The sequence below is a fragment of the Felis catus genome, chromosome B3 (assembly GCF_018350175.1).
Source record: "Felis catus isolate Fca126 chromosome B3, F.catus_Fca126_mat1.0, whole genome shotgun sequence".
Lineage (NCBI taxonomy): Eukaryota > Metazoa > Chordata > Mammalia > Carnivora > Felidae > Felis > Felis catus.
Genome location: NC_058373.1, coordinates 76,147,365 through 76,167,746, shown reverse-complemented (window position 1 = coordinate 76,167,746; position 20,382 = coordinate 76,147,365). Strand labels below are relative to the sequence as shown.

General features: G+C 38.9%; 1 long non-coding RNA gene across 1 annotated transcript in view; it reads left to right on the top strand.

Moving 5' to 3' along the window:
- LOC123386027 overlaps nucleotides 1-20,382 on the top strand; it is a 270,457-nt gene that overhangs the window by 120,781 nt on the left and 129,294 nt on the right. The gene's annotated exons all lie outside the window — the stretch shown is intronic.

Here is a 20,382-nt window from a genome sequence, read left to right as displayed (position 1 = left end):
GTCCTTTCAGATGTTCCATCTCTCAAATTACTTTTTTTTTTCCTTTTCGGCACAACTCTTATTATTATTATTTTTTTAATTCTACACCTTTTTGGAGTTCACATACGCAATGGGAACAGCCATGAGGTCTGATGTGCACACTGGGCAGCAGCCACGCACACCAGAGCACCTGATGTGTTCATAGGCTCCTTTCCAGAGATGCCTATGACTCGGAATGAGACAGAGGGAGCGCTCAAAAATGGTGCCCACCAGCCTCTGTCCGTAGATTTGTGTTAATTTAGATGCCTGTTCCTCAGATGTGGCTTAAAAACAAATAAACAGGTCTCTTTCATAGAAAGACTGTGTTTTTCAGTTGGCTGCCTCTGCACTGGGCCCTGGGTGGTAGATAGGCGAATCTGCACGTGGGGCCCTTTGAGATCCCTTCCTCACTTTGGCCTTGTGGATGCAAGACCTATTGGCTTTCAAAACGAGATGTTTTGGGGGCTTGTCCCCCAAGTGAAAATCTTAGAATATGGGGTGCCTGTTGTAGGGTTAAAACCCTTTGTTTCTTGCAGTTTTGACTTTTCTCATGATTGTGGGCCACCACACCAGCGGTGGGGTTTATGGCAAGATTGTGTCTCAGCCTCTAATACCGGTTTGGATGTGGGCTCATCCACCCAATGTGTAGGAGTCACTCAGCTAGTTTTTGGATTTCTTTCAGAGGAAATTGTTCCATATGTAGCTGTACATTCAGTGTGTCTGTGGGAGGAGGTGAGCTCAGGATCCTCCTACGTCGCCATCTTGAACTGGAACTCTCAAGTTTTCTTTTGCATCCAGTTATCACTAAAGGGTGCTTGTCACAGTAGAAGACGTCTTTCCAGATGTCTGTTTTCTCTTTCTGTCCATATGCATTCTGCTTTTCTCTTTCTGCTGTATGAATCTGAAGTTTACCCAGTGGCTGTATTTGGTTTTAAATAGCCCTTGACATAGCCCTATGGGTATGGATTCCCTCCCCTCTGGGACTAGACCAACTTTTGGACATCAATAATGTAAACGATGACTCTCTCAAAGAGCGTGTGCCCATTTTCATGATGTTGCCTGTAGGCACAAACAAGAGAAACCGATAAGAATGCATATAGAATTCATCCCTACTCAGGAAAGAACATGTCTCAGGTCTTTCTGTTATAGGCATGGCAGAATGTGGTGCTCTGCTCTCTTGACCACATTAACCATTCCCACAAGAGAGATACTTGTTTTCTCTTCTCTTTTTATTCCCCCCTTCCCCGCCTTAACCTTTGTCTAAATGTGGTGAGAGTCGTTCAGTAATACTGCTTCACAAGTATACTAGGAGTGGCAAACAGTAGCAGCAAGAGAAGTCTGTCCACCTGCAAGCTACATTTATTTAAAAAAATGCAAGGCTACAACACTACTGGACTTCGTAGCTTGAGTTCAAGGGCCAGAGAGTAAAAGGAAAACTGAGTGTTGAGCACACGGTATAGCAGCAGACTAAAGCTGGGACACCCAAAGGGGTAGGGTGGAAGAAACGCAAGAAGTGTTATAGTTCAGCCTCCCAGAACAGAATACCATAGGCCAGGTGGTGTATGAAAATAAACATTTCTCACAGTACTACAGGCTGAAAGTCAGAGGTCAAGGTGCCAGCATGGGTGAATGCTGGTGAGAACCCTTTTCTAGGTTGCTCATTTTATCCTCAAGTGCTAGAGAGAGCAATCATTTCTCTAGTGTCTTTTCTTATAAGGCCCTAAGCCCATTTATGATGCTTCTACCCTCATGACCTTCTCACTTCCCAAAGACCCCACCTCCTAATTCCATCACACTGGGGATTCGGATTTCAACATGAATTTTTGGGACACCCGGACATTCAGTCCATAATAAGAAGATAAATCAAAGAGGATGGTTGGACACCTAGTGGGAAGGACTCTCTAATGTTGGAAAGATGATGCCGAGGGCTGTTTGCACCCTCCTCTGGACTCAAGTGCATTCCTTGTGCTGTAATGATATAAGTGTATACACTTTTTTTTTTTTCTGAATAGCTACAGTGACAAAACTAGACTGGATCCGTCGGTGCTTTGATCTGGAGTCAAATTGCACCTTTCTTCATTCTGCATTCTCCTTCGGCTACTGTTACTCACATACTGGTTCTGTGATTCTCTCTGCAGCTGATAGCTCTGTCTTCTGTTTCTCGAGAACTGGAAGGAACAGGGGCAAGTCACCCAAGACGTATCTGTGCAGAATTTCATTATGCTTGGCTCAAAAAATATAATAAATGCTCATTGATGAAAATATAAACAAATAAGAAAGAACATATATGATACAAAAATCATTCTAACAGTCAAGGAAATCCCTGCATTCGTTAAACATGCTAAAATCTTGAAACTCAATGGCTTAACGTAATCATTAATGCTCCTGGTTTACAGGTTAGCGGGGCACTACTTCCGGTCTGGACAGCGTTTAGGCTCATTTTTGTAACTATCATTAGCAGATGGGCATCTGGGGGCAGCTGGGGCATCCTGGAGTCTGGCTGATCTAGGATGGCTTCAGTTTGTATGACTTGTCTCTGTTCCATCTTATCTCTTGTCCCCCAGTGGGCTAACCCAGCTGTATTGTTTTCCTGGCAAAAGTAGCCTTCCAAGGGGAAAGGAGAAATGTTCTAGGACTCACGAGGGTTACGTTGCAACTGGCACGGTTTCATTTCTTCTGGATTCCGTTAGTCAAAGGACATATCAGAGTGTAGGAAAATCAACTCGACTTCTTGGTGGCAGAAGTTCCAAAGACACGTTGCAAAAGGCAGGATGGGAAACTCTGGCTCTTTTTATAATCCATTTGCTACAAGTCATTTACATTTGTATATAGACATATGTAGATACAAATGTCCTTTTAAAATGTAAATCTAATAAGAAAGTTATAAAGTTTTTATAAGAATATACATATGTGTATTTATGTGTTTTTGTATAAATCATAGAAATTATAACATAAATATATAATTATATGTGATGTATATTACATATAATATAATTGTGATTGTTATAAATAACATATACATAATTTATAAATTAGGATTATAGAAGTTGATATTCTAAATTGCACTCTCTACCAGAATTATTCCTTATTAAATAATAGAAAATATTATTCTGGCAGTGCAAAATACCTAATTGTGTGGATAAACTATATTACTTGTAATATTTGTAATATCCTATATGAGCCACTTTTATTTATCTCATTCAGTTTTTTAAAATATTCTCTATCTCAATTCTACATTATGGTAAAACAGCAGCGAGCAGTAAATTCTTTTCAAAATCGAGTTATATAATTTTGCAACAGTGATAGAACACTAAATGCAATGGTGAATAATTATGGAAAAATACAAAATATTGAAGAATTGACGGTTATATTAATAATAAAATCAAAACCAAACTAATTCTAGGGCAAGAGTGGGGAATTACATGCCAATGTGTTTGTCTCCTTGTCTTGCATTGGAAAAGGGGCTCTGCACAATATTGTTGGCACATACTCTGTGTCATAGCAGTCTTACTTTATAGTGCCTACCCTGGAGAAACTTTCACATGTAATGTCATACAGATATACAAAAATGTCACAATGGCATCATATGTAATAATGATAAAGCTGGAAACATTCAAACTACCCATCAACGAGAGAGTAAAAAATATATCGTGATATAGTCATAAAACGGAACAATCTTTAGTAGTGAAAACTAATGCATTGCAACTCTAGTTCAGAGCAAGGCTCTGACGCCAGACTGCCTGGTTCATACTTGGCTGCGGTTCTTACAATCTGCATGGCCATGAGCAACATACTTAACCCCTCCATACTACATTTTCCTCATCTCAGAAGTGGGAATCACAGTAGTATCTACCTTACTGTGTCTTGTAAGCAATGATTGTAACTATATGTGAATTACTTACAGTTGCACTTCACACGTGGCTCTCAAACGCTACCTATCATTTCAGGAAGGTTTTCCGGGCTTTGTTTTGTTTTGTTTTAGATGTGGAAGAAGCACATTTTCTCTCTGCAAATGAAAAGCTTTCCAGGTTGTGTCATTTTTGTTCATCCTGTCTTTGGGTACAATTGCTCCCATGTTGGACCTTTGCGGTGACTTGTCGTTCTGCCTGACATATCCTTCCCCTTGTCTGCTCAGTTCTTCGTGTATTTTCTCAAACTTCTCCTTCTCAGTGGAGCCTACCCTGACTATGCTATTTAGAATTGCAGTCTCCACTCCTGATAGTTCTGATTTCCCTTACTCTGCTTTAATACCCAACTCCTATCCCATCTTTCAACATCCTATGCAGTATAGTATTTCAGCTTTTAATTAATCTTACTACCTGTGTCTCCTCATGAGAATGCAAGTTCCTCATGGGCTGGGATTTTTGTTGATGTTGCTTGATATGGATACAGAATACTTAGAGAAGCTCTGGGCATACAGTAGGTACTCAACTATTTTGTAGAATGAATGAAAAAAAGGAGTAGGTTTGAATCACCACCTAATAACTGGCTTGCCATCTTAGGAAAGTCACTTAAACCTTTTTGGACCTCAGTTTCTTTATCTACAGTTTGAAGATACTACTGCTTGGGTCTGAGGTTTTTTTGTAAGGATCCAAGGTGACCTTTCTGAAGGTACTCAGTACAGTTCTTCTGACAGACCCACTGGGAGCAGAAAAGTCGCACTCTTCTTTTCCTTTCCTTTATTCTCTTTTCTCTCCATTATTACCATCTTCAGTTTCCATTAAAATTACTGAATTGCTTACTAAATCTTTCATGAATTTTTGAATAATGCAAGTTATAAAGCAATTAAAATCTCAAGAATGGCATGGATTACGTGTTACAGACGCTCAGAGGAAGGACATATTGTGGGCAGGGATAACGACACGTAAGGTACCATGAGGATAGAAGATCGTGAGTCTATAGAACCTGAATTAAGGCTTTAGCCTTGCAAGTCCTTAGCTTCTCTCACCTTGGTTTTGCATAAAAAATGTTTTTACATATAAAAACTTGTCAAGTGTGAACTGAGGATTAAATGAGGTGTTTTTTTGTAAAAGCGTCTGGTCCTTGCCTTTACCTGGAAGGACTTGAAGAAGGTTGGTTGGGTCTGAGGGAACATTTGATCCTTACTGAAGTGAGGAGAGTGTCAACACTTAGAGATGGTGAAAATAGATAAAGACATTGATGTAATGAGGTCTGCCCAAATGGAGAACATTTTGGGATCACCAATTTAGCCTTTATGAGAATCTATATGAATTTATGAGAAACAAACAAACAAACAAACAAACCCTGTTGATTTTAGCCAGGATATGAGGTTTCTTCACTGCCATGTAAATGTTTGAAACCATCCAGTGGTCAGTGGCAAACCTTAAGAGCATTTTGATGGCAGAATTAATAGGATGGGAACCATGTTTTAGTGAGATTGATTAATATGACAGCAAGTGTGTAAGCTTCATTGGAAGAGAAGAGACTCCGGGCATTGAGACCAATCCCTACTGGGTGTCTGGCGCTTAACCAATATTTGCTGAATTAATTAAATATTAAAGAATGTATTTGCATTTTGTTAGGTGCACTATTCACCATTCTAATTAGTGTCTAGAGACATTATGCACATGATAATGCTTTGCTTACTCTTTCCATCTCTGATGCATGTAATGGGAAAGAAGAGGATGGACATTTCCAGTGACTCTCCTCTCAGGATTGACATACTGTCTCCTCTTTGCCTCATTTAAAATGCAGAGATTGAAAGTCAAATTTAAAGGATAGAGAAGATTGCATTAAGTCATTAAATAAAACGTCCCTCGAGGCCAAAGGTATGATGGGTTGTAAATAGCCATTTGTCAGCAATATGGGATTAACCACCTTAAACCTTTTCCTTTTTTTCCCCTAACAAAATGATGGCTCTTGCAAAACTGAGCAGGCTTCTTGTTTGAAGTGATCTTTTGTTGACACTTGTGTGCCCTAGTGGAACTGGCATCCCAATTTGTGAGTGGGCGCTCAGCCAACTTGCAAATGGGCACGAGCACAGGCAGCCAGTCTTTGTGGCTGACGTGCATTGATTATGCAGGATGTCAGGCTAGTAAAGTTGAAATGGCCGTCTGTCCTCAGCTTCTGTGCTGGCCACGGAAGGGATGGGCTGTCATGAGTCCAGCTTTCAGCTCAATTAATTCCAAAAAATAAGAATTAGCTTCTGCAGTGAATTGCAGCAAATTAATATGCCTAGGAAATTAGAATAGGTATTCCTCCAAATGAAAAAAGCAGGATCTTTCTCTTTTATAAAATAAAAGACGGACTTGATCATAAAAACATCACCCACCACTCTGGTCTTGTTATTTAATTTCTGTCCCTCTAGAATTGGTTATGGTTCTAAGAAATGAATGAATTTTCCTTACGTTTGCCAAGAAAACAATGATGTCTAGGACACTGCTATTTCTAAGTCTTCTAACTTTTTTTTCATTTTTGCTTTTTTTGTTTGCTTTGTTTTGTTTTGTTTAAAGGAAATCATTTAAAAGCATAGATAAAAATCTATGTTGTCAGTGCATTAAGTTGTGTTCCAGCGCTGGTGTTTCCTGGAGTGGCTCTCAAAAGTTTCAGTCCCTTCGGGTTCTTTTTAAAGAGCCCTCTAGATGAATCCTATTTACCCGTTCCAGAATGAATGACAGTGGTCTTTGGGGTTTGATATATTCAGCTAAGTCCATTAGACAATACACTGCTGAAAGACATAGCCTCTCCCTTTTTCACGGATGTGTCCCTAGTTAGTAGCACTAAGCCAAGCATATACCAGGTGCTCAGTAAAACATTTTTAAATCAATTAATGAAACTTATTATGCTGAGTCTGTTTGGAGGGGTTCAGGGGACATAGCAGGAGGGAAGGGGAAGAGAAATGCAATTCGTTGAACTCTTAAAATGCACCAAGCAATTGCTAGGCTCTGTATACATACATGGGTATTCCTTGCCTATATTTTAATTAATAGCTTAGACGTCACTGTCTTTCTCCAGCTTCCCTTCCCGATCACTCCTGCCTGGGTTATTTGTCCCTCCTATATGTTCCCACCGGTCTCTCATACTGTATTGTAATTGCTTAATTATGGGCTATGCCTTCTTACTGGGCTGTAAAATCCATGAGGGTGGGCACAGTGTCTTTCTTTCACCACTGTAGCACTAGGGCCTATGATATTGCCCACTTCTACGAACTCTTCATTGGGTTGTTTGGTTTCATCTTGACCATGTTTCCATGAGGAAAGCATTAAAATTCAGGCCAGAAAATCTCGGTTCAGGTAGGTTAAATGACTTACCAAAGTCAAGTAGCTTATAAGTGAAAGAGCCTGTATTAAATCCAGAGCTAGCCGCAAAATCTATTTTTATTTCTATGCAACACTGCTGGGATACTTTCTGACACTGATGATTTGGTGCCTAGAGCCTGTGAAAAGTTCATACAATGAGACAAATGTTACTAGAGATATATGTTCAGGGAAGCCCTTGGATCTGCCACCTGAGATATAGAAGTTTCCAGTCTTATGTTGACCATCTCTAATGTAGTTATGTTGATCCTGTCCCTTGCAACTGCATCCCCAGTGCTCTGTGTTTGTTTTCAATATTTCATTTATAAAAGTAAACTCAGTGCCTGGACAGCTGGGTATATAGGCAAACAATAAGATATCATACATTTCAATTTCAACATGAGCCAGAGGGACTCTCTATCAAATCAGGCAAAAACCTGACTGGAAAGAAGGGATAAAATTTTATCGAGAGAATATATTAAAAACAGATGGAATTGGGAAATAGGTACAAGTACAAATCATACATACAGTACCTCTGCTGCCCCTAACTATATTGTGGAAGTGTAGACTCCAGATTCCTAAAACCAATCTAAGGACAAAATAAAAGAAAAGTGGACAAACATCCTCAGGGTAACTTTAAGTTAGTCAGTTAGGTCTTTTTCAAGTGCTCTCTACTGTATAGTCAGGGTCTGGGGAGACAGGAACAAAAGTTTCAGAATTTGTTTATTAGCCTAATAGGAAAAGAAGATAGAGGAATGGCAAGGGGGAAATAGAATACCCTCAGGCTATTATTATTCAGAGCTACGTCTTTAGGAAGGTGGAAGAAAAGGCAAGGGGAAGTTTAAATTTATGTCTCCTACACATAAACCAGGATATTTCTCAAAAAACCTTCAAAGATGCTTGAAACTCCTCCATTTTTTTTTTTATCATCTTGGAATAAATATGGCTTAGCCTAAGTTCTATGTTTTCGATCTTCTGTTTTTTTTTTTTTTCATAATGTATAGAACCAGGGATCCAGACTGATAAAATTTTTTTTTCTTTCATATAAAACACTTCTTTTACTTCTGCCTCAAACAGTATTATGGCAAAGAAGAGATTTTAAAGATAGATTAGCCTAACCCTTTATTTCAAAGATCAGAGGCTTAAGCATTTGATGACAGTAAACAACTCTTTCCACCATGCCCCTCTCTCCTTGAGCTTTAGAAACAGTTCCAGATTTAACAAAACGAGCAAAGGCTGTGGTGTTGGTGTAACGGCAGAGATGCCTCCTGTCCCCAACTGGGAGTCTTCCCTAGAGGGTCAAATCCATCAGAGGTTGGCCACTTTCCAGCTTCCCTTGGGCTGTGCCCCCAGTCAGAGGCTTTCTTGCCCGTGTAAGCCACATTGAGATGGCATTAGTAGGGCAGTGCTATAGGTTTCCACTTCCCCACTTAAAATATGAAATATTTCTTTCTCTATCTCCAATAATTATTGGGGCACAGTAGGAATAGACACATATAGGCACGGTAGGGAAACAGAAAAATATATAATGCACAGTTTTTACTAACAGAGAAGGCACAAGGGCAAGTGGGTGAGGGGTGTATGGGAACTGTCCTTACGATCTTTTCCGTTTTTGCAAATCTAACACTGTTCTAAAAACACAGCATAGTAAGCAAACAAATAAAGGCCACAGCCTGCAGACTTCTCGCTTCCTACATTTTGCCTGGTCCCTTAAATGTTTTATTCTAGGTCCAAAGCTGCTTAGCTAACTGAAATACCAAGTTGATACCCACAGGTAGAAAAACCTGTTAGTTCACTTATAGACTAAATAGAAGCCTCAATCCCTTAGTGCTTAGAGCTACCTTTAGGTAATATTCTGCAGAAAAGAAAAGGAAAAAAACTAACCACAAAAAATGGTTGGGTCTTGTTTGAGTAGCATGGCCTCTGAATATTTCTACCTTCAATCTTGGAGGAAGCGTAGATTCCCTGAGGCCAGAATTTATAGTGATTCTTGTACTCTCTGCAGTTTCCAAGTAGGATGGATTTTATGTGCAATTATGAAAAAGAAAAACTGTACACAGACGATACTTTGTTGTTAGTATTATGATTATGACCAAAAAAAGAGAACGAAATTAATTTGCATCCTACCAACAACAACAGCAACAAAAAGCAACTAAGAACAAGCTGGATGGTTTTAGAAGGAGAGGGACGAAAAATCATTGTCGTGTTATTTTATGTTCAGAAAATGAATCCATCAATGCTTAACATTATAGAGCAATAGAAAGCAGCTTCAGCCGTTTGTCTTGAGGAAAGCGCTGAGCTGAGGGTGAAGGGACACAAACGAAATAGCATGGCTAAGTGACGTGTGTCACCCCAATCGTGTTTCTGTGGAGTGTGTGCCTCAGAGAGGCTTCATTTTGTTAGTATTTACCAATACATTATTCAGAAATAGGATGAGCTCATATTCCGAACTCTGCCTCGAAATTTATAGGACGTGGAGAAGTTAATAAATCATTTTTTATTAAGGCTGGATTTCCCCCTTTCCTTTGACACAGTGATATATGCGTGCAACTAAATATCATAAACTCAATATTTGGGTGCACGCGGATGAAAGTAAAAATATTCAGCTATTAATAAAAATTATTTCCTAAGGCATCTATTCATGTGGGGTATTAGTCGGAGCTCTCTTCTTTTGCAAAGAAGGTGAAAAAAGCAAGGTCCTTGCTGCCAGAGTCACCTCCCCCCACCTCCCAACTTTGCCTCTCTCAGCTGGAAAACCACCTCCGTTCTCTATTTGGGGTGACGAGCCCTCCTGATCTTGCGACTAAATGGAAAGCTGGAAAGGTTCTCATTTACTCTTGTACAGAGTCAGCCATTTTACACACATCTGCATTCACAGTGCTGTTCTCAGTCAGACCGGGCTGCATTCCCCTCGCCGCGTCTCTGATGCGGGAATCAGGGACTGGTCCTGCAGGCCGGTCGTGGTGGAGGAGAGTGACCCCCACAGCCATCTCCTGCTGGTGAGGCGGCCGGGGACGCGCCTGGGTACCTGGCAAGCAGGCTTTGTGCAGGCTCCCCACCCTCGTCGTCTCCATGAAGACGTGAGCAAAGGAGAATGCAAAATGGGGCATTTTGGCTCCATTAATAAGCACAGAAATGGATGTTGTGAATGGTACGTGCTCGATGGAAAACAATTGCAAAGCAGCTTTGGCTAATTACGTAACGACTGTGGATGAATCGCCTCCCTTTCTCACAAGACTCTGTTCTCTCTCCTGTTCTTAAGAAAGGCATTTGAATTCAAGTTCTGTGTGCAGCAGGCACGATTTCGCACGTATGATCTAAAATTGTACCACATAAACGCAGTTTTCCAAGAATGTGTGTACATATGTGTGTTTGCATGAAACCTCTCATAAAACTACTAAGAGTCCCAGGATATGGAGGGTATGATACATGTATCCTCCAAAGGAAAAGCTATTCTGAATTATTTCTGGTGCAAAGGCATGTACCTCTTAATAGATTACAGGCTGTGGGGAACATTTTTCTTAGGGAAGGATAAGGGGAGGGGATACCCCAGCCCGTAGTGTGACTGTGCACTTGTGAATCTCTGAGAGCTGGTGTAGCTGGTACAGACTCTTGAGCTGCACTGTCTGCTCAAACCTCAGCTGTGCAACCCACCAGCTTCCTCTTTTGTAACATGAGGGTCATAAGAATCCCGAACTCCTCCGACTGCTGAGGCGGTTAAATGAGTTTCTCGGAGTAACTTGCTTAGAACTGCATCTGGCCCACAGTAAGGACTGTATAAACAAGGAAGGCTATTACTCCAACTTGGGACGGAAAAATGGGCTGAGTCACCTCGATCTCTCCCTTCCTCGTAACGAATTGCAGCGCTGCTGTTCCATCACGTAGGGCAAGCGAAGCGAGCAAGTTTGTCCCTGATTCTTGGGGACATGCACATGTGGCCGTGCGCTTCTTGCCCTCAAGGAAATTGAAAGCGGATAGAAAATAAGGTGTCCAGACAATACAACAAACGTAAGTGCTCCCAAATCAGGTGGGTATTCAGATAGGAGTCAAGATCTCATAGATCACCAGAAGCAAATGGCACGAGAGCTTTAAAAACGTGAACACCAAAGCAGAAAACCACCTGTGAATGAGTATTAGTCGCTGCATGACTGGTTTTTAGTTCTTCCTTACTTAGCAATAACCCTTCTTCATTCTGCTATGGAAAACACTGTTTCCCTTAATAGGCGTTAAACCGACACTAATTCCTGTGGTTTCCTGATCAATAGCAAGACAGAGCACATGCAAATATTTTTTCGTGGTGGTTAAAACTCTGTGGACTGCAAGTTATTTCCCCTCTGATGCTGTTTTTATATTCAGGTCTTCTAGGTATCATAAGAAACAAAATTAAGAGTAATATATGTTCATTTTTAAAATAAGCCCAACTAAGCTATAAAATTTTAGATGCCTTTGAGTGTACCTCAAAGAATGTGACATCAGCAGTTATATAATTTTATTGCTGATGTTAAGTCTGTGACAAACTCTCAGCTACAGTTTGCTCTGGATGTCGGAAAATGAACCTTATGAATTTTAATGCCTTTTACTTTTGACATTGATTTATGTTTTGTACAGCTGTACTTTTCTATACACTGATATAAATAAACAGCATCCTTAATAGAACATTTGGAGAATGCCTTGTTCCAAAGTGTTACTTTTTAACATCAGCTGGAGGTTGTTTAAGTAATAATATTCAAAGTGTGTACACTAATCATAACAATTTGAAGTGATATAAAGATGTCTATAAATGTTTGTGTGTTTGTTTTACAGATTCAAGCTTTTAGGTATGAAAACAGTGTTCAAATAAAGCTGTGCGAGGTGCTTTCAAACACTGCCAAAAACAAAGATGACATTATGATAGTCTAATAGACTTACAGCCAGCATCTGACAGTGAGTCATTTAGATATGAGGTGTTTGTGCTCATTCAAGGGCAAAGTTTGGCCTCCAAGATGGGGGAACAGAGGGCATAGAAAGGGGTATTTTTCCGTACCCTTTCCGTTTGTGATTTATGCATCATTGGATGGCATCTTAATTAATTTGACTTTATTCACATAACAGACATTTGGAACCCAGTTCCAAGGAAATTGCAAGGCACCCAGACGGCACAAATTTCTTTCTTCTACCTCATAGAACCAGTGTTGTTGTGCCCGAAGGTAGGAAGGTTTCTCACAAGCCAATTTTTCAGGACCCTATATCTTTCTTTCTCTCGGTAGTAGGAGATGCCCTCAAAGGGAAAGGAAGGTCTCCATCATGGGATTTTGGCACGTGTTGCCCCACCTGTCCTCTGCTTAGTCACGGCTCTCAGTGACCAAGGGGGGTACACAGACAGTGTCCATGTGTTGTTATGAACCATTCATACATTCAGCAAACATGATATTTACTCCACAAAATGCAGGTAAAAGAAATACCACCTTCATTTATTTAGTGAGTCAGTTAATCCCTGAGTCCCCATATACCTCTCTGGCAGGAAATTAAATTCTGATCATTTTTAGGGGAAACTTGTCCCTTTTACAGGGTAGTGAAAGAACCTCAGTGGTCTCTTGAATTCCAGAACATTTGGGGGGCAAGTCTTGAGTGCTCACTTTGCACCTGTCACTGTGGATATACCTGTTATCTAATCTTCACGATCCATGCCTTATAAACTCTTCTAGTGAAATAGAAGTCATGTCAGATGCAACTGATTGCTGTATGCCAAAATTATCTTCTGCAACTTGGTTTGCTTTGAAATGGTGGGCACGGTGTACATTCGTAAGAAATTTTTCTTGCTGTTTCCCAAGAGCAAAGAACTAAGGAACTTGGCAGGTTCATAGCTAGTCCATATGGCGATTGAGGGAAAGACATCCTGCCCTCGAGGCACTTCAGGCATCCTTTGCTAGGATATTGTCTCCAACGTGAATGGCGCCCCCTGGTGGTAAACAATGGCACTACTGTATATGGCAGCTCAGTAGAGGTTAGCGATTTTTTACTTTGTTTTCCTCAGTACTACGAATGTTGGAATTCTAGAGTTGAAAGGGACTTGATGATTATTTGACATTTAGGAAAACTGAGGCCCAGTAGGTAAAATGAGTCGTCCAATGTAGTTGGTGAAACGAATGAAATGAAGGCCGTATCTTCTCACTGGTTTCCTGCCCCATGTTCTACTTTGACAAAATTCTGAAAAACCAATGTTGGCTTAAAAAATACTAGACAAAACAAAAATAATGAACATGTGAATACAGGAAGTTAAATTTATTACCAAAAGATTCACCCTATTAAAAGTAACAAAAAACAAATTCCTTATGCTGTTTAAGATATGGCTACTTGTCCAAAAGCCAAATTTACATTCAACTTCTAGAAATGTGTTTTGTCTGGAACAGGATATTCCTATGTAAGTAGTGGCACAGTGTTAAGGTCTGTGTGGTGTCTAATATGCTAAAAGCTATGGTTATCTCTTCTGAAGGGCTTTCCTCAACAGGGTTACTGAATAAGTGGATAGAAGTTAGCAGCGGTCACTTGTTAGGGCGGGAAAAGTGTTTCTAAACGACCTGCAATATTTGAAGAAAAAAAAAAACCTAAATCTAAAACAAGACAAAAAATAAAAAGTAAAAAAAAAAAAATAATCAGTGTTCAGTATCTTGGAACTGTGGTATTATTATTATTGTCTTTCTCCAGCTTTACACAGCAAGGCCAGCCTATCCCTCAGCCTTTACTTGTGACTTTCCTCTTAGTCATTTGTGAGACCACAGTGGGCTCGATGCCACAGTACTTTTGAAGGTGCCTAATGATGCTGATGGAATCAGCAATACAATTAACCAGGAACAAATGGTATAGCTCTCAGTTAAGCATCCTGCTTTTTCCTTTACATATATTTACTTTTGATGAAAAACAGTGAAAACCCTCTGAGTTTAAGGACTTAATAGCTTCTCCTTTCAGTAGAGGGTAATACTTCCTAGGATAGGAAGAATTATGTAGATTTATTACATTTTTACTCAGTCTAATACCCTCAACCTATGTTTTGCAAAGTGGAGTATTTTAGTCTCCATTAGAGTCTTTAATTTTTTTCTAGAACTACCATATTTTTTAGATCTTAAAGAGTCACCTGGGCTATAGGGACTGGTGTTTTGAAGAGATTTTTATGTTTTGAATGGTTTCTATGTATAGCATGTTGGATAGTAAAGACAAGCACAAGGAAAGAATGAATTTTTTTAAAAAATAAGAATCCTACCCCCCACCCCCACCCCCACCCCCTTTCTACATACCAGGTGCATTCTTCTATTTTAAATCAATCTCCTTTCATCTCCCATCTTCCAATCAGGTCATAGAAAAGGGCAAAATCACCCAGCAGGCCTCAGAACCTAGTTATTATCCAAACAGGAACATTTATAATATCTAACTAGAAAAATGAGGTAAACAAAATGTAAGTACAGTACATTGCCTCAATTTTATATGATGAAATGGGAATAATAAAGCTTATAAGATCATAAAAGTAACATAATAAACATCATTATGTAGCTAATGGGATGGGAATTAAGGGTGGTAGATTGCTTGCTCTAGGCCTGATGACATTCTTTCTTCTTAGCCACCTTGCATTACCAAGAAAATAGAACATTGAAATGACTGTATTTATTGGCCACAAGATGTGAAGTGCAGTCCTGAACACCGGGCCTTTACTTACTAAGTAATCTGAGAAACACTCTCACGCAAGACCAGTGAGGTTTGTTAGGAAGGGAATGCTTTATTCTGTGCTTGAAAATGCAGAGAATAAGACAATTGGAGAACATTCCTCCACCCCCTCCTTCCCTAATATATCTTCTTTCCTTTCTTTTGATTGACATCAGCTATGAGACTAGTTGACAAAATTATACAATTCGTGACTTTTTTTTTCCCTGGCTACAAAATTTGCATTAAGCTTGGCAACATTAAACCCTAAGCACTTGTTTTTTCAACTCTCTGGTCTTCTCAGTGGTCTCCCCTTCCTTAACCCTAGTGCTCCTGCGTCTCCATTAAGGGACCATAATTCCTAGGTTACCTGTCCAGAGAATTTTCATACCCATTTCCCATGAGCAATTGAACCATGTGAACCGAACTGATGAGTCACAAAATCAGGCGCTAATGAGTTCTTATTTGATAATTTGACTATCTGGATTAACTGACTTATATTGAGGGGCTCCCCCCACCTTCTTTAAAGATGGGGTGGATTGTGTCCTTAAACCTGCTGAATCATTATAAGTGGTAAAAATGAACTGATTGTGCAACTCAGTCAAAACAATAGATGTACTTTCTGTCTATGGCACATTCTGATAGAGCGTAAGAAAGAAACACCAGATCATTGGCCAACATGCATGAGGTTCAGCATGATTTCTTCTAGCCTCAAGACATTCATGAGTCAATGGTTTATTTTTGTGAATAATAATACATAACATTGCTTCAAAAAAACTCTGCCTCCTAAGAAGGTTCTTTATATATATGATGCGAGCTAGCATATCCCCTTCTAAGTTTTTTCTTGTCCAGGTTGAGACATGGCCAGCTATTATTTGTGATACAGTTTCTATCAACCCTGGACTCTTAATGGACTTTATTGAGCATATGTTCAGCTCTTTTAAAAGTTTTTGCATATGAACTTCTGTCAGTCCAGGTTTTATATTTCATTAGATTATGTTAACAAAATAGTTGTTTTGTGAACCCAAACACAAAATTTAAAAATTATATAGGTTATTCTCATTGTGGAGATTTAAACTCAGAATTCTAGCTAAAAGAGGTTTTAAAAATTCTTCTGACTTCATTCAGTATTAGCTCTCCCTGCCAACTTGAGAATATACATAAATGTCATCAACACGATTTTCATGTCTTCATCTAAATTATTCATTGAATATTAAATATTGATACAAATATTGAGCAGAGCATGAAAAAGGCAGGAGCCTGGGGAATATCACTATAGATGATCCCTCTAGAATGGTGTTTTTAAACTTACCGATTATATTAGCCAAGTTTTTGACGGGAAAAGTTGTCTATCCTCAATGTTAACTTTGGTTTTTATAATAATTAATAAAATATGTGAATATGCATAACACTTATATACAGATATAAAATAAAAATTTGCACATTGTTCAAAGGAGAAATAAAGTAAACAACATGAATTTCAAGAGATGAGGAAAATTTTAAATTACAAAGCAGTGATATTATACTTAATAGTAGAAATATTACTTCAGTGTGTACTTTTAATTTCATCTTTTTTTTTCTTAAGAGCAGAAATGGATAGCGTTGTCTTGTACCCAACTTTAATGGGAATACTTCCAATGCTTCATGAGTGCACAAAGTTTGCTTTAAATCAAAAAAAAAAAGGGGCGCCTGGGTGGCGCAGTCGGTTAAGCGTCCGACTTCAGCCAGGTCACGATCTCGCGGTCCGTGAGTTCAAGCCCCGCGTGGGGCTCTGGGCTGATGGCTCAGAGCCTGGAGCCTGTTTCCGATTCTGTGTCTCCCTCTCTCTCTGCTCCTCCCCCGTTCATACTCTATCTCTCTCTGTCCCAAAAATAAATAAACGTTGAGAAAAAAATTAAAAAAAAATTAATGTTTGTTTATTTGTGAGAGAGAGACAGAGACAGAGCGTGAGCAGGGGAGGGGCAGAGAGAGAGGGAGACACAGAATCCAAAGCAGGCTCCAGGCTCTGAGCTGTCAGCACAGAGCCCTACGTGGGGCTTGAACTCACAAGCCCTGAGATCATGACCTGAGCTGAAGTTGGATGCTTAATCAACCGAGCCATCCAGGAGCCCCTAAAGTTTTGATAAATATCTTTTTATCAGGTTAAAGATATCTCCTGCTGTTTTTAGGTTGTAAAGCATATGTGTATGTGTGTGTGTATGTGTATGTATGTGAGTTTACATACAGATGTATTGATTTGCCAGGGAATCTGGAATTTAATTGAATGGTGATGTCGTGCTTTTTTCTTTTTCAGTATATTAATGTGATGGCCACAACACATCACTATTCATTTTCTCTGTCTTGTTAGAGTGACTTTGCTAACAGTTCATTGGAATTTTTGCGCTTAGACTACGAAATCACATGTCTGGCCCTTTATTTTCTATCCTTGTACAGTTCTTTCTTGTCCAGTTTTAATATCAAAGATAGATTAGCCTCATGAATAACTTTGGTAGTTTTCTTTCTTATTGTCTAGAAACAAGTATTTTCTATAAGTATGTGACTTGTCTTTTCGTTCTCTGTAAATGTCTCTCTCAAAGGGCAAAAGTTTTTAATTTTGAGGAAGTCCAACGTACCAATTTTCTTTTATAGATTATATTTTTTATGAGATATCTATGACATCTCTGCCTAACCAAAGTTCATAAAGATTTTCCCTTATGTTTTCTTTTAGAGGTTTCATAGCTTTACATTTTACATTTAGGTCTGTGATCCATTTTCAGTTCATTTTTGTGGTGTGAAAAAAATTTTTTTACATATGAATATAAAATTGTTCCAATACCATTTATTGAAAAGACCATCCTCTCTCAGCTGAAATGCCTTTGAACTTGTGTCAAAACTTAAACACATATATATGAATATATATATATGAAAACAGATAATAACAATATATACATGGAGTTATATGTAGAAGTAGAAGATCTAAGACTTTGTTCTCTACCACTGATTATTTCTATACAGTACCATTATGCCTCTTTCAGCTGAATTACCTTTGAACATTTGTCAAAAATTCATTTCATATATGTATGAATATATATATATGAAATCAGATAATAATGGTATATACTTATACATAGATATATAATATCTGTGACTTTGTTCTCTACCATTGATTATTTCTATACCAACCACTGGTTCTATACCATACCATTATTCCTCTTAACATCAATGTCACACTGTTTTGGTAGACATCTTTAAAATAGGTCTTGAGATCAGGTGGTGTTAATCCTCCAATCTTGTTTTTTTCTTTAAAGTTGCTTTAGCTATTAGAGGTCTTTTACTTTTCCATGTGAACTGTGGAATAAGTTTGTCAGCTTTTCCAAAAGTGTCTGCTGGGATTTTGATTGGTACTGTATGGAATCCATAGTCAATATCGAGAGAATTGACATCTTAATGATATTGAGCCTTCTAATCCATTTAACTAATACATGTCTCTCCTTTTATTTTTGTCTCCTTTTGTTTCTCTCAGCAGTATTTTGTAGTTGTCATTGTATAGATATTACACGTATTTTGTCAGGTATATTGCTAAATATTTGAGATTTTGAAGGTGCCATATAAATGGCATTTCTTTTCCATTGTCAAGTATTTGTTGTTAGTACACAGAAACATAATTAACTGTTGCAATTGATCATGTGCCCTGCAACCATGGAAGACAAACTTATTTCTTGTAGTAGCTTTTGCTAAAGATCCTTCCATATTTTATACAGATGATAATTTCACCTGCAGATAGATTTAATTCTTTCTTTTCAATCTATTTGTCTTTTATTTATTTTGAAAGTCTTATTGATCTTGCAAAAATTTCTGGTAAAATACTGAATAGGAGTGTGGCAACAGACATCTTTGTAATCTGAACTTAGAGGGTAAAAATTCAATCTTTCACCATTAAGTATGATGTTAGTTGCAGGTTTTTTGTCAATGCCCTGTGTCAGATTGAAGAAGTTTCCTCTATACCAAGTTTTCTGAGATTAAAAATTTTTTTTCAAATATTTATTTTTATTTTTGAGAGAGAGAGAGAGAGGGAGGGAGGAGGGGAGAGGGGCAGAGAGAGGGAGACACAGAATCGGAAGCAGGCTCCAGCCCCCAAGCTGTCAGCACAGAGCTTGACATGGGGCTCGAACCCATGAACTGTGACATCATGACCTGAGCTGAAGTCAGATGATTAACCACTGAACCACCCAGATGCCCCTGAGATTTTTGAAATATCAGGAATGATCATTGGATTTTATTAAATATTTTGTTCTACATCTGTTGAGATGATCATATGTTCTTTTTTTAAAGTAGTTTTATACAGTGAGTATATACTTTCACATTCATATATTTTGAATGTTAAACTCATCTTGTAATTCTCGTAATTCCGGGATAAACCCAACTTGTTTACTGTGATAGGCAGAATTCTAAGATGGTTCCTGAGATCCCTACCTCTTAGCATGAACAACCTACTCTTGAGTATTGGGGGGATCTCTGAAAATGATGAGATAATCACTCCCTAGATTATGTTAGAGTATATAAAAAAACATCGTTGTAGCTGTCTTGAGAACGATTTGCCTGTTGGCTTCTTTTTTTTTTTTCTTTTTTTTTTTTTTTTGAGAGAACGAGAGAGCGAGCATGTGATTGGGGGAGAGGAGTGCAGGGAGAGAGATCCCAAGCAAGCTCCATACTGAGTGTGAGCATCAGCCTCAGCATGGAGCTTGATCCCATGTGGGGCTCGATCCCACGACTCTGGGATCATGACCTGAGCCAAAGTCAAGAATCAGACACTCAACTGACTGAGGCACCCAAGCGTCCCTTTCTGTTGGCTTTTACAAATCAGTTGCCAACCCTTGAGAGAGCTGTGCTGCTAGGACCTTAGGGCAGCTTCTGAGAGCAGAGTGTGACCTCAGCCAACAGCTAGCAAGAAAATGGGGTTTTATAACCACAGGAAATTAATTAATTTTGCCAATGACCCAAATGAATTTGGAAGAAGACTATGAACCTTAGATGAGATTGCAGCCCTGGACACCTTAATGTCTCTCTTGTAAGAACTGAGCAGAGGACCCAGGCCACCCATGTCTGGACTCCTGACTTACATATATTGTGAGATAATAAATTTGTATTGTTTTAAGCCCCTAGGTTTGTGATAATTTGTTATGCAGCAATAGAAAACTAATGGAGTCATAATATACTTTGTATATATTGTTGGATTTCATTTGCTGAACTTCTTTTAAGAACATTTTCATCAGTGTTCAAGAGAGACATTTATATGTGGTTTTATTATAATGCCTCTGATTTAGCATTTGGGTAATGCTGACCTCATAGAATAAGTTTGGAAATTTTCCCTCCCTTTCCCCTTTCTGGAACAGTTTGTGTAAAATTTCTTCTCTAGATATTTGGTCAAATTCACCAGTGGAGCTATCTGAGCCTGGAA